Source organism: Topomyia yanbarensis, chromosome 2 (genome assembly GCF_030247195.1).
Source record: "Topomyia yanbarensis strain Yona2022 chromosome 2, ASM3024719v1, whole genome shotgun sequence".
Lineage (NCBI taxonomy): Eukaryota > Metazoa > Arthropoda > Insecta > Diptera > Culicidae > Topomyia > Topomyia yanbarensis.
In genome coordinates, this window is record NC_080671.1 from 246,010,305 (window position 1) to 246,022,797 (window position 12,493).

The following is a 12,493-nucleotide window of genomic DNA, read 5'->3' on the forward strand; positions in this document are numbered from 1 at the left end:
CTGATTCCTCCCCGGCACTACCTTACGGCATTACTTCGGGGAGGGGTTTTTATGTGCATAGCACACACTCTAATTCAACTACTTACTAGCTCGTTTCTTCCGTAGGGTGACAGCCCCACTCCTCTACACACCACCAATTCTCTACCATCCACACAGACTGGCAAGCTCTGCATGGCAGTCGGAAAGCTGGCTGTGAGTCGAGGCTTAGTACTCCTCCCCTACGAGTACAGTCTGAGCGGCAAACTTCTGACTGTCTAATTCACCGAGCCCTTCGGCTCGCTTGTGCCGATTAGCACCGCAACTCCCTTCTCGCACCATTCAACGCCGTTTACTCTTTGAGCACCAGACTTGTTCGCGAACTACTCGGTCTAGTCCCCGACGATGGACCTAGCCTACTCCGACGGAGAATTCCCCGGCGAGAGAAGTTCTCCCGAAACCGAGCCAACCAACCAGATGTCGAGGTCAGTTCGGCGATTCCGGTGGAGCAGAGCGTCCGGTTCGCTGATGCCCCGACGACCTGCGACTGGTGGTATTTCGTCGCGGTCTACTCAGTCTAGTCCCCGGCGGTGGATCTAGCTTACGCCGACGGAGAGTTCCCCGGCGAAGGAGGCTCCCCCGGTACCGATTCTTCTTTTGTTTTAGCACCACAATTTCATGAGCCCTTTGGCTTCCTCTCGTTCCGTTTCGCCCGATCTACTCGATCTAGTCCCCGGCGGTGGATCTAGCCTACTCAACGGGCCATACAGTAGGTGCTGAGGTCTATCCGGCGATTCCGGTTGGAGCGTAACTTCCGGTTCACCGGCGCCCCAACGACCCACTGCTAGCTCTGCGACGCGGTCTACTCGGTCCAATCCCCGGCGGTGGATATAGCCTACTCACGAGCTACCCGGAAGGATGTCGAGGTCGGTTCAGCGATTCCGGTGAAGCTTGACGTCCGATTCCCAGGCGCCCCGACGACCCAACTCGGTGCTACATCACGCACTACTCAACTGGTCCCCGGCGGTGGACCTAGTCTACACAGTTGGAGAGTTCCCCGGCGGCGGAATTTCTCTCGAAACCCGATTTGCGGTTTCTTGTTGGTCTCTACGCCACTTCCTCTGCAACTCGGAGAGTATGCTCGAGACCACTCTGTTGACAGCGTCCCAGGTATGTTCGTCACGGCACATCTCTTCGACGATATTGTCCGCTGTCATACCAGGTATACCCCTACGAACTTCTTCGAATCTACGGCATTCGAAGACCACGTGTTCCGGTGTCTCCTGCACGGTCGCACAACCCGGGCAAAGGGGTGACGAAGCATGTCCAAACCGATGCAAGTACTTCCGGAAGCATCCGTGCCCGGACAAAAACTGCGTCAAATGGAAGTTCACCTCTCCATGCTTCCTATGTACCCAGGCCGATACATTTGGGATGAGTCGGTGGGTCCACCTTCCTTTCTCCGCGTTGTCCCACTCCTGTTGCCATTTCGTCGCTGTTGTGCTATCTTATGACAAACGCCATTTTGGGGTAAACTGAGTTAGATATGCCACATTACTTGTTTGAAAAATCTCTACAAAGTGGCGTTTTCAGAATTTTGAAATTCTACTTGGTTACTTAGATATAGCTAGAAACATGATAAGAAATTGTGAGTTTTTTGCTTCAAATCACTATATCTAGAGATTGGCTCAAGTTATATTGAAGTTTTAGACGGTTTTATGTGTGAAAATGTCTGAGGAACACAATGGCATAAACATTTTCGAAAGAAAATTATACGAGTTGTGAGAAAAACACAGTTTTAGTTTTGAACTGGAAATAAAATATATTTGGCAACACTGTAATCAAGAATAACTATTTTTTCTAGATTCCCTGACTCATTTCCTTTAAAATGCATTTCACCGAATGTTTATAGACCATATGAACCCAAAGATATGAATAAAAGTTAAAAAGTGATGATTTTTTTCTATGGAAAATTTTCCATGCACGATTATGACACGTCATACAAATTTTGTCATCAATACACGCCTATGACACGTGTGAGTGCGACTTTTGTTTACATTCATAGTAAAAACTCGCAACATAGTCAACCGATCTTCGTAATATTTGAGAGATTAATGCAGAACAGGTAGAAGCATCAATTGTCTTCTTTGGATTGTTTATACCATTTATAAGTTTCAAGATATTCAATCTCAAACTTTAAAAATCGTTTTTCTCGAAATGTGCTAAATGGCGCTTGTCATAAGATAGCACAACAGCGACGATTTAGCCAACGAGTCCGCTCGAACCTGTCTCCTAGCGTTACGTGCATTTCTCCGCTGATAGCATTCCACGTCCTCCGCCAGGGTAATGCAGATGGGGATCATCCCGGCGATAACGCATACTGCCTCCGACGATATTGTTCTGTAGGCACTCGCGACTCGTACGGCCATCAGTCGGAATGTCCTGTTTAGCTTTTCACGGTTCCGCTTGGTATTCAGCGCAGCACTCCAGGCAAGAACCCCATATCGGAGTATCGATGACGAAACAGTAGATAGCAGACGTCTCGTGCTGCTTCTCGGACCGCCGACGTTTGGCATGATTTTCGCTATTGCGTTCGTTGCCTTCGCCGACTTTTCACAGGCGTAATCAACGTGGTTGTTGAAGCTCAACCGGTCGTCGATTATAACTCCCAATTGCTTCAAAGCACGTTTCGATGCAATCACGTGCCCTCCGACGTCGATCTGCATCCGTTGGACCGATCTGCAGTTACTGCCCAACAACACCTCCGTCTTGTGGTGAGCTATTTGCAGCTTGACCCCGTTCATCCAGCTCTCGATCGCGTCTATTGTCTCCGTCACCGACACCTCCACTTCTTCAAGTGTCTCACCCATCACCGTTAGTGACACGTCGCACAGTGGCGGGTCTTCAAACAAAAGTCGGTCAAAACCTCAAATGTTACCTAATTTGGCTGCAAATCACAATTTAAGCTAATTTTGAGGAGCAGAGCTCATTTTTGATGTCAAAAATAGAAAAATATTAAATGCATTTTTCCATACAGTGTCATTGAATCTTTCTTGTAACTAAGTTCCTGTTTTCATGATAGATTTTCCATTACTGTACACCAATGTCAGCAATATCATAAAAAATGAAGAACACTACTTTAAATCCATTGTATAACGTGTTGGTTTACTGTAGATTGCCTAACTATTTTACACAAAACACCATGCGCCTCCATATCAGCAACAAAGCTTCAAAATCTCCTTAAACCTTTTTGCGCACTTAGGCGCAGAACGAGACCATGATATTCGAAAAGTAGAAGTTATTTCCCATAGAATGTGTACTATGTGACCGTTCCGAAATGATTCCGAAATTTCTACACAATACATTAGGGAAAGAAGTATTTTTGATCTGACCACCTCAAACATATTTAAACTAAAAAGTCATAATTCCAAGCAAAGTTACCAAATGTATTTTATTCACTAACCAAGTTTTTTCGTTCCTCTACAGAATGAAACTAGTTGTGCTACAATCGGACCAAAATAAAAAGAGCAACATGCATTTGAAGTGAACAGAGTAATGGTGATTTCGGAAATGAAAATCATTAAAAAGACCGGACTTTGCTACGTTTAAACTCATCTTAAAAATCGTATTCTTAGCCAATGATCACAAAATTTTGAATATACACCATTCAATACATGAGAAATTTAGAAAAAATCCTGCGACTGGTGGTATTTCGTCGCGGTCTACTCAGTCTAGTCCCCGGCGGTGGATCTAGCTTACGCCGACGGAGAGTTCCCCGGCGAAGGAGGCTCCCCCGGTACCGATTCTTCTTTTGTTTTAGCACCACAATTTCATGAGCCCTTTGGCTTCCTCTCGTTCCGTTTCGCCCGATCTGCTCGATCTAGTCCCCGGCGGTGGATCTAGCCTACTCAACGGGCCATACAGTAGGTGCTGAGGTCTATCCGGCGATTCCGGTTGGAGCGTAACTTCCGGTTCACCGGCGCCCCAACGACTCACTGCTAGCTCTGCGACGCGGGCTACTCGGTCCAATCCCCGGCGGTGGATATAGCCTACTCACGAGCTACCCGGAAGGATGTCGAGGTCGGTTCAGCGATTCCGGTGAAGCTTGACGTCCGGTTCCCAGGCGCCCCGACGACCCAACTCGGTGCTACATCACGCACTACTCAACTGGTCCCCGGCGGTGGACCTAGTCTACACAGTTGGAGAGTTCCCCGGCGGCGGAATTTCTCTCGAAACCCGATTTGCGGTTTCTTGTTGGTCTCTACGCCACTTCCTCTGCAACTCGGAGAGTATGCTCGAGACCACTCTGTTGACAGCGTCCCAGGTATGTTCGTCACGGCACATCTCTTCGACGATATTGTCCGCTGTCATACCAGGTATACCCCTACGAACTTCTTCGAATCTACGGCATTCGAAGACCACGTGTTCCGGTGTCTCCTGCACGGTCGCACAACCCGGGCAAAGGGGTGACGAAGCATGTCCAAACCGATGCAAGTACTTCCGGAAGCATCCGTGCCCGGACAAAAACTGCGTCAAATGGAAGTTCACCTCTCCATGCTTCCTATGTACCCAGGCCGATACATTTGGGATGAGTCGGTGGGTCCACCTTCCTTTCTCCGCGTTGTCCCACTCCTGTTGCCATTTAGCCAACGAGTCCGCTCGAACCTGTCTCCTAGCGTTACGTGCATTTCTCCGCTGATAGCATTCCACGTCCTCCGCCAGGGTAATGCAGATGGGGATCATCCCGGCGATAACACATACTGCCTCCGACGATATTGTTCTGTAGGCACTCGCGACTCGTACGGCCATCAGTCGGAATGTCCTGTTTAGCTTTTCACGGTTCCGCTTGGTTTTCAGCGCAGCACTCCAGGCAGGAACCCCATATCGGAGTATCGATGACGAAACAGTAGATAGCAGACGTCTCGTGCTGCTTCTCGGACCGCCGACGTTTGGCATGATTCTCGCTATTGCGTTCGTTGCCTTCGCCGACTTTTCACAGGCGTAATCAACGTGGTTGTTGAAGCTCAACCGGTCGTCGATTATAACTCCCAATAGACCTTTCTCGTCCGACCTAACCCCCTTTTTTCTTATTTTTATTCAAAAGACTACACATTTTTAAGAATATTTCCGCTGAAATGAGACTTTTTAGAGCTATCGTGATTTTTTAATGATTTTTTTAAATTTGAAAAATGCAAGAATGTTGAGTATTTTTTTCACCTTTGCAAGAATGGTGGGACTCAAAATATGTGTTTGGGCAGCACTGTTTTGTATATTTTTGCTTGGCTTCCTGGCAACGCGGCAAATGAAGTGGTGAGTCGCGGTACAAAGTTCATTGGTTATGTAAACAAACTAAAGTGAACCTCTCGGTGGAGAACGTTGCATGGTAATGTTTAACCTCACTTTTTTGACAGTTCAAAGAGATTGTTTACATGATCTTGGAATTTTTGTTGATTCGATCATAGTATGAGAAACTTGGTTTGGTTCGCTGCCAAATGTTAACACTTTCCCAACAAGGTCGCTCAGCTGTATTTTTTAATTGATGTCGGCATCATACATTGTTCCGTTAAATTTAACATTTTTACTTTTCTTGTACATGATTCATTGAAGACGCAAGGAATTTCTAGCCAAACATTTGAAAAAGGCCTACTGCCAAATGCAAACAAATCGAATTTTGATGTTCTCTATTAAAATCCTGGGACAGAACCTGTGGATAGATGTTTTCTTTTTCTTTTTTCTGTTCATTTTATCTCTTGTCTTGCATAGCCACTCTTTCTTCCTCACATATTTTAAATGGACTAGCTACATTTGACAGTCCCCCCTGACTGCATTTGACGGTTCCCTTTGGCTGCATTGACAGCTCCCCTGGCTACAATTGACATTAGGTTTTTTCGTATCCACACGTTCCGTCCCACTTAAAAACTATCTATCTGGCCATGTACATAAACATAACGCAACAATGGATTATGAAGAATTTTGATAATGATTTTATAACAAATTATAAAAACCCGGCTGATATAAAAGTCCTAACTAGCAATACACTTATTATAAAATGATTATAAAGGATTATTGTAACTGATTCCAAAAGGATTATAAAGGCAGTGAAATACGTACTCAATGAATAAAGGGGTGTGTCTGATGTAAACAATATGCGCAATCAAACTAAATAAAACAGTATTCAATTTTTAAATAGAATTATAATGAATTCGACCAAAACTTCTTTTGCCTTTTTCTCATTTTCAAATGGTTGGGTAGAATTTAGATTATTTTATCGTTGTTGCGATCAATTTCGTTTGGTTTGTTTTGTTCACAATGTTAGTCGCAGAGCATTTTGGTGATCTATGGCAATTGATGACCTTTACACCCCATACTAGATCCGCTCCTGTTGCAGCTGTTTCGCCCTGTCCGGCACCGAGTCAACCGATGGTCCAACCTGCGCCGCACTCGTCTGTCGCTATGTCAATGGCAGGGACTTGGATTAAAGGCCAAAATTTCAGCTACAATTGGTGGTGTTGCTGCAATCGGTTTGCCTTCGGCCACGTTGGGCTAACGGGAATATTCAGCGATTCCGATTCGAAGGAAGCAGCGCCAGTAGCAGACTGCTTCGGTTCAGCAATACGCTCCGGTATCGGACGAAGCAAACACTCCGACAGGACGAAGGTTTCAACGAGGGGCTCAGGCATAAGTAGCAGAGTCCTTGCACTTCTTGCTTGTCGAGTGAACAATTCCGACGAAACCACTGCCGCTCTCGCCAAGTTTGATCACCGTAATAAGTGCGACGTCAGCGGTATAGTGCCAGGATTAGTCGAGAACAGTGCCAGGACTGACTTGCCAACAGCTACAAGATTAAATAGCAATGCGTTTTTAAAGTGACCATAGTATAACTTAGAGGCTTTAGCCAGATGATTTATTCAGCAGAATAAGATAGCAAAATTACCCAAAACATAAGACCTGGCTGCCGAAGTGAATACACACACATCATCACGTACAGAGGTAAGCAATATTGGAACGCAGAGAAATTCCTCACAATGAATTGATCTCGTTAGGTGAAATTCCAGGAAATACAATTTTCATAGCACAATTTAGTCGACCGAAATTGTAGTCCTCAGTCGAGAGAAAGACTGATAGAGTAGCAGCAGCTAGGAATTTTCTTTCGAAAGCTAGCAGCGGTTTCGCGTATCCTGCGCTAAGTAGAGAGCGTTAAGACAGATCTCCGAAACATGTCAAGTGCTATCAGATGAGAAAAAACGTCGCATCTATGACCAGTACTACAAGGACGGTTTGCTGACCAACGGTTCCGTCCGGTACCACCATAACACACGACACCGGTGACACATACATATTCACAACATACTAATTACTTATCCTTCCGAAAAAGTAAATAAATTGACTATGCAATTTATCATTCGCTGCCTAGTTATTTCCTGCCAATTTGAACAAGACAGCAGTTGCAGAAAGCTTTATTGCGGGGCAAAAATGATGGCAACTCGGGATATAATATAAATTTACATATAATTCCTCCTCCCTGATATTCTTCCAGAATGTATAATGCTCTGCATTCTTATCACTCCTATCAAATCCTTCTTACTCCTTATCGTCAGTGCCGAGCACTGTTTTGCATTTGCCGGCTAAATCAACGACAATGCGATAATCGTCAATCGACGAAACTTTTGCTGTAATGGAACTTGAACACGAATAATAAATAATTGTTCCATTCGAAAGCGATAACCTTGTTGTCCTCATGTTTGCAGCTATCATGCGCTGGTAGGCATTCTGACCAATGGAAACGTTTTTCGGTATGGGCATTGAACGATCATTTCAACAACTTATCATCGACCGAATTCGTTACCTATAAAGTTCAGGTAAACTTCACCACCTAAAAATGAGTAATAAATCGGATCATCTTGTTAGGACTTAACCCACGAGCAAACAAACAAATGTGTACAAATCCTTATCCATCATCCAGAAATCGTTTTATAGCCCAATGCTTGATCTTACGATTCAGCATATGCCACCGGGTTTTGCATCCAGCGCCGATTGGTCAATGTATGAACCAGGGGTGACATTACGCATCTCGAAACGAAAGGTTTATTGTATTCAAGCTTGTGTGAAAAGGTCGATTCGAATTGGTTGCATAATGTGGCACCAGGTTCCCATTGTTCCAATCCTCATCCCTCTTGAGTTGATAGTCTTTCAAAGAGCATCGAAAGTATTCAAGTAATGTAAATTTTAAAAGTTCATGTAAACAAGTCTTAGGTAAACAAGCACACTGAACTGTCAGAAAAGTGAGGTTATACATTTTCATGCAATGCTCTATGTTTTTGACAGGTATATGAATGAATCATTTCAGCATCAGTGATGCCAGGTCTATTTAAACAATAGCCTGCAGTGAAAATATAAAAGTCTGCAGATTGCTACAAAAATCTTCAATAAATTTGACATAGAAATGAAGTATGTATATATTTTAAATGATCAAAAATGTTGAAGGCTTGTGTATAAATTGGCTGGCATAGGATTTGTTCTGCTAAATATTTGTAATCTGCAAAACATCTGCAGTGAAAATGCAAAATCTGCAGATCTGGCATCCTTTTAGTATTCCCCACAGGAAATTCATCCAAATGGTGTAAAAATACGGGGAAACAAGGCAAGATAGGTATTCAGAATATGGGGTTAAATGAGCAGCTTGCACTATTTTTGAATTTTTTCAATAGTTAGAGGTGCCAAATCATCGCGGCAATCAGCAGTAACGAATTGGGGATAAAAAAGGGAGCATCCTATCATATAAAATTTTTTGACGAGAAAGGTCTATTGATGGATTGTATCGAATGGTATATGTCACTCGGGCCTCCGGGTCTCCGTTTAAAAGACGGTTTTCAGAGCAGTTTTCTATTGAGAAAGGCAAAACGTAAATCGTATGAATAATTTGTAGCAAATAGTGGCACATTTTACACTTTTATAATTAGTGGCTCATGTCCCTTCAGATTTGACCGCACTTACCGCTTGATGACGTCCCAGTTTGATATTTCTTTTGAGTGTTTTGAGAAAACTGAGAAAACGAAAATCGTCAACGCAGGCCTGAATACGGTTAAAGAAATATAAACAAATTTTGGTATCCTCGCATCGTTGTCCGGAGCAGTTGGATATGTAAGGATATTTATTATTTTTAATCTAGTCCTGTAATTCAATTCTATTAATCGAATCGTATATTTAAAGCATTGTCATCAATAACCCCAGGGTTGAAAAATTGATTCGGTTCTGTGACTTCGAATCTAAAGACTATGGCGTGCGGCATCGAAGAATTTATTCCGTGCACTTTAGGTCGTCTTGTTTCAAACACCTATTAAATCTATCTAAAGGGTAAATGTTGCAAAATTACACAAACTAAACATTAAAAATCTGACACGTTTCGTTTTGTAGATGATGATCGAGTTGCACTTTTTGTTGCCAACGAACGGAAAACAGCGACCAGCTGCTGCATTTGCTCCACCACCCGTTTTTTCTAAGAGATCAGAGATGTGTATTTTCGCTCTGCAGTTTGTTGCTTTTAGCTAAATAGTTGAAGAAATTTTTCTCCTCGAAATATTTGGTAAGTAAATAAGAACAGTTTTGCATGTAATATAAGTTGTTATCGTGGGCGTGGAAGCGACATTTATTCACTATTACTTATGGATACACTGGAAGATAAACTAATGGCGTTTTCGTTTTTGACTCAGCACTACACCAGTGTAGTCGAAAAAACAAAAGCGCCATAAGACTAACTTAATTTCTACCACTTTTTATAGATTATTTCTGCTGCCTCTGCACTCCTTGCTGTCGTTCGATTCCGTTCACGTAGCTTCGACGTGCTGCCTCGTGGATCATCAACTCGTCGGTAGCGAGCCGCGTGGCTTGTTTCGATATTCCACCTATTACTATGGGCCTTGGTTGCGTTTAGATGACCTCGCATCTGCGTGGTGACTTCAGGTATGGTTAAGATGATCGGTCGTGGTATAACGTATATATAATAACATTTTTTGCAGGAAACTATTCAGTCATGTCAAACTGAGGCTTCCAATAGTCAACACCGGTGAAACAACGTCATCTCGGTTATTGACTTCAGATACATCGAGCAATACGGAACATTTGAACAAGACTGTAGCTTACCCGAGCTCCGAGCCACTACAATTCCATTTGACTTTAGTCATACCGGCTGGAATATAATATAGAATTCTGGCTGTCTAAGAGACAAGTATTTAAATTGTGCATTCATTTTTTTTTGTTTTTTGTTGATGATTAATTCATTTCAAATATATTTGTAGTTGGGACTGTGGCCACATTTGCAATTATGGCGCCACTGACATATGAGCAAGCGTATGGGGGATAGACCACTAGTGAATAATTGTTCTTAAACCTGAGGGGTAACCACCCATATTGAAGTATTTTGTTACCAGCCGCCATCTTGGATTTCAAAATGACGCCAATCATCAATTTTCACTTTCTACTAATTACTACCTTTCAAATGACCTTCATATTGATGGTGGTTTTCAGTGTTTTGTGGTAACCGGAAGGTACCATCTTGGATTTCAAAATGGCACCAATCATCGATTTTTATCTTCTACTAATTACTACCTTTCAAATGACACCCATATTGATGGTGATTTTCAGTGTTTTATTGTAACAGGAAGCCACCATCTTGGATTTCAAAATGGCGCCAATCATCAATTTTCGCCTTCTAACAATTACTAACTTTCAAACGACACCCATATTGATGATGGTTTTCAGTGTTTTATGGTAACAGGAAGCCGCCATCTTAGATTTCAAAATGGCGCCAATCATCAATTTTCGCCGTCTAACAATTACTCCCTTTCAAATGACCCTCATATTGATGGTGGTTTTCAGTGTTTTGTGGTAACCGGAAGCCGCCATCTTGGATTTCAAAATGGTACCAATAATCGATTTTTATCTTCTACTAATTACTACCTTTCAAATCACACTATTGATGGTGGTTTTAAGTGTTTTGTGGTAACGGGAAGCCGCCATCTTGGATTTCAAAATGGCGCCAATCATCAATTTTTGCCTTCTACTAATTACTACCTTTCAAACGACACCCATATTGATGGTGATTTTCAGTGTTTTATGGTAACAGGAAGCCGCCATCTTGGATTTCAAAATGGCGTCAATCATCAATTTTCGTCTTCTAACAATTACTACCTTTCAAATGACCATCATAGTGATGGTGGTTTTCAGTGTTTTGTGGTAACCGGAAGCCGCCATCTTGGATTTCAAAATTGCACCAATCATCGATTTTTATCTTCTACTAATTACTACCTTTCAAATGACCCCCATATTGATGGTGGTTTTCAGTGTTTTGTGGTAACCGGAAGCCGCCATTTTGGATTTCAAAATGGCACCAATCATCAATTTTCGCTTTCAACTAATCAATACCTTTCAAATGACACCCATATTTATGGTAGTTTCAAGTGTTTTGTGGTAACCGGAAGGCGCCATCTTGGATTTCAAAATGGCGCCAATCATCAATTTACAGCTTCTACGAATGGCTACTTTTCAAATGATACCCATATCGATGGTTGTTCTTAGTGCGAATGCCAAGCATCCATATAATATATATTGGAAGCCTAAATTTTGGGTTATCCGAACGTTACAGAAATTTTGGGTTATCCGCTCGTTATAAATTTTGGGTTATGCGCTCAGTACTCAAACTTTGGGTTATCCGCTCAGTACTCAAATTTTGGGTTATCCGCTCAGTACTCAAATGTTGGGTTATCCGCTCGTTACTCAAATTTTGGATTATTTCATCGTTACTTAAACTTTGGGTTACCCGCTCTGTACCCAACGCTTGGGTTATCTGTAAACCAAACTTTGGGTAGTGCTCACACTACTCAAAATTTAAGTTCAAAGCCAGCCCCCTGGCAACCCTATACCAACATATGGTGTTTGACAGCGACCTACATATATGGGGCGTTATAGCTATAAAGCCCCAAACAAAGAATTTTGCTCGGCGCTATGCACAATATTGAAGCGTTCCAAACGACGTTTTGCATCTTGCGGGATGTTTAGAAACCATATCATTCAGAAAATCAGCAGTTAGTAACCAAATACAGCTTTCAATGATTCGATCCAAAATTATTGTTTTGATTTTCATGGCAGTGATGCTGGCTGTACAGAGACGCAATTCTTGACAAGGGGCTGTTCAAAGCTTGTTCCCCAAAAGTGAGGAGATGCACTTTAGTCCATTTTGGGTAGGATTCTACCCAAAATTAGGTAACGGCTGGTAAGCGTGTATCCAAACGAACATGAAATTTGACGTATTTCTATTGTGTATACGTCAAATTCCATGTTCGTTTGGATCTAAGACAAGACGTGACAATCGGCTTCTTATTTTTCATTCGACATTCTTCTTTTCGTAGATTTCCACCCTGCCTAAATCTTCCGAACAGTCTTGCTATTTTTTAAAATGAAAATGTATTCTTGTTAATTTATTTTATGCCTGCAGGGCACCGTTTTTCCATATCATGGGTGT

At 42.6% G+C, this 12,493-nt stretch overlaps 1 long non-coding RNA gene across 1 annotated transcript; it reads left to right on the plus strand.

Annotated features, from left to right (window-relative positions):
• The first annotated feature begins 630 nt into the window (after positions 1-630).
• LOC131683034 (uncharacterized) lies at positions 631-10,210 on the plus strand. Its single transcript, XR_009304335.1, has 5 exons — positions 631-9,117; positions 9,187-9,330; positions 9,391-9,559; positions 9,756-9,936; positions 9,993-10,210. It is a non-coding gene; the product is annotated as an uncharacterized LOC131683034 (long non-coding RNA).
• Positions 10,211-12,493: the final 2,283 nt, after the last annotated feature.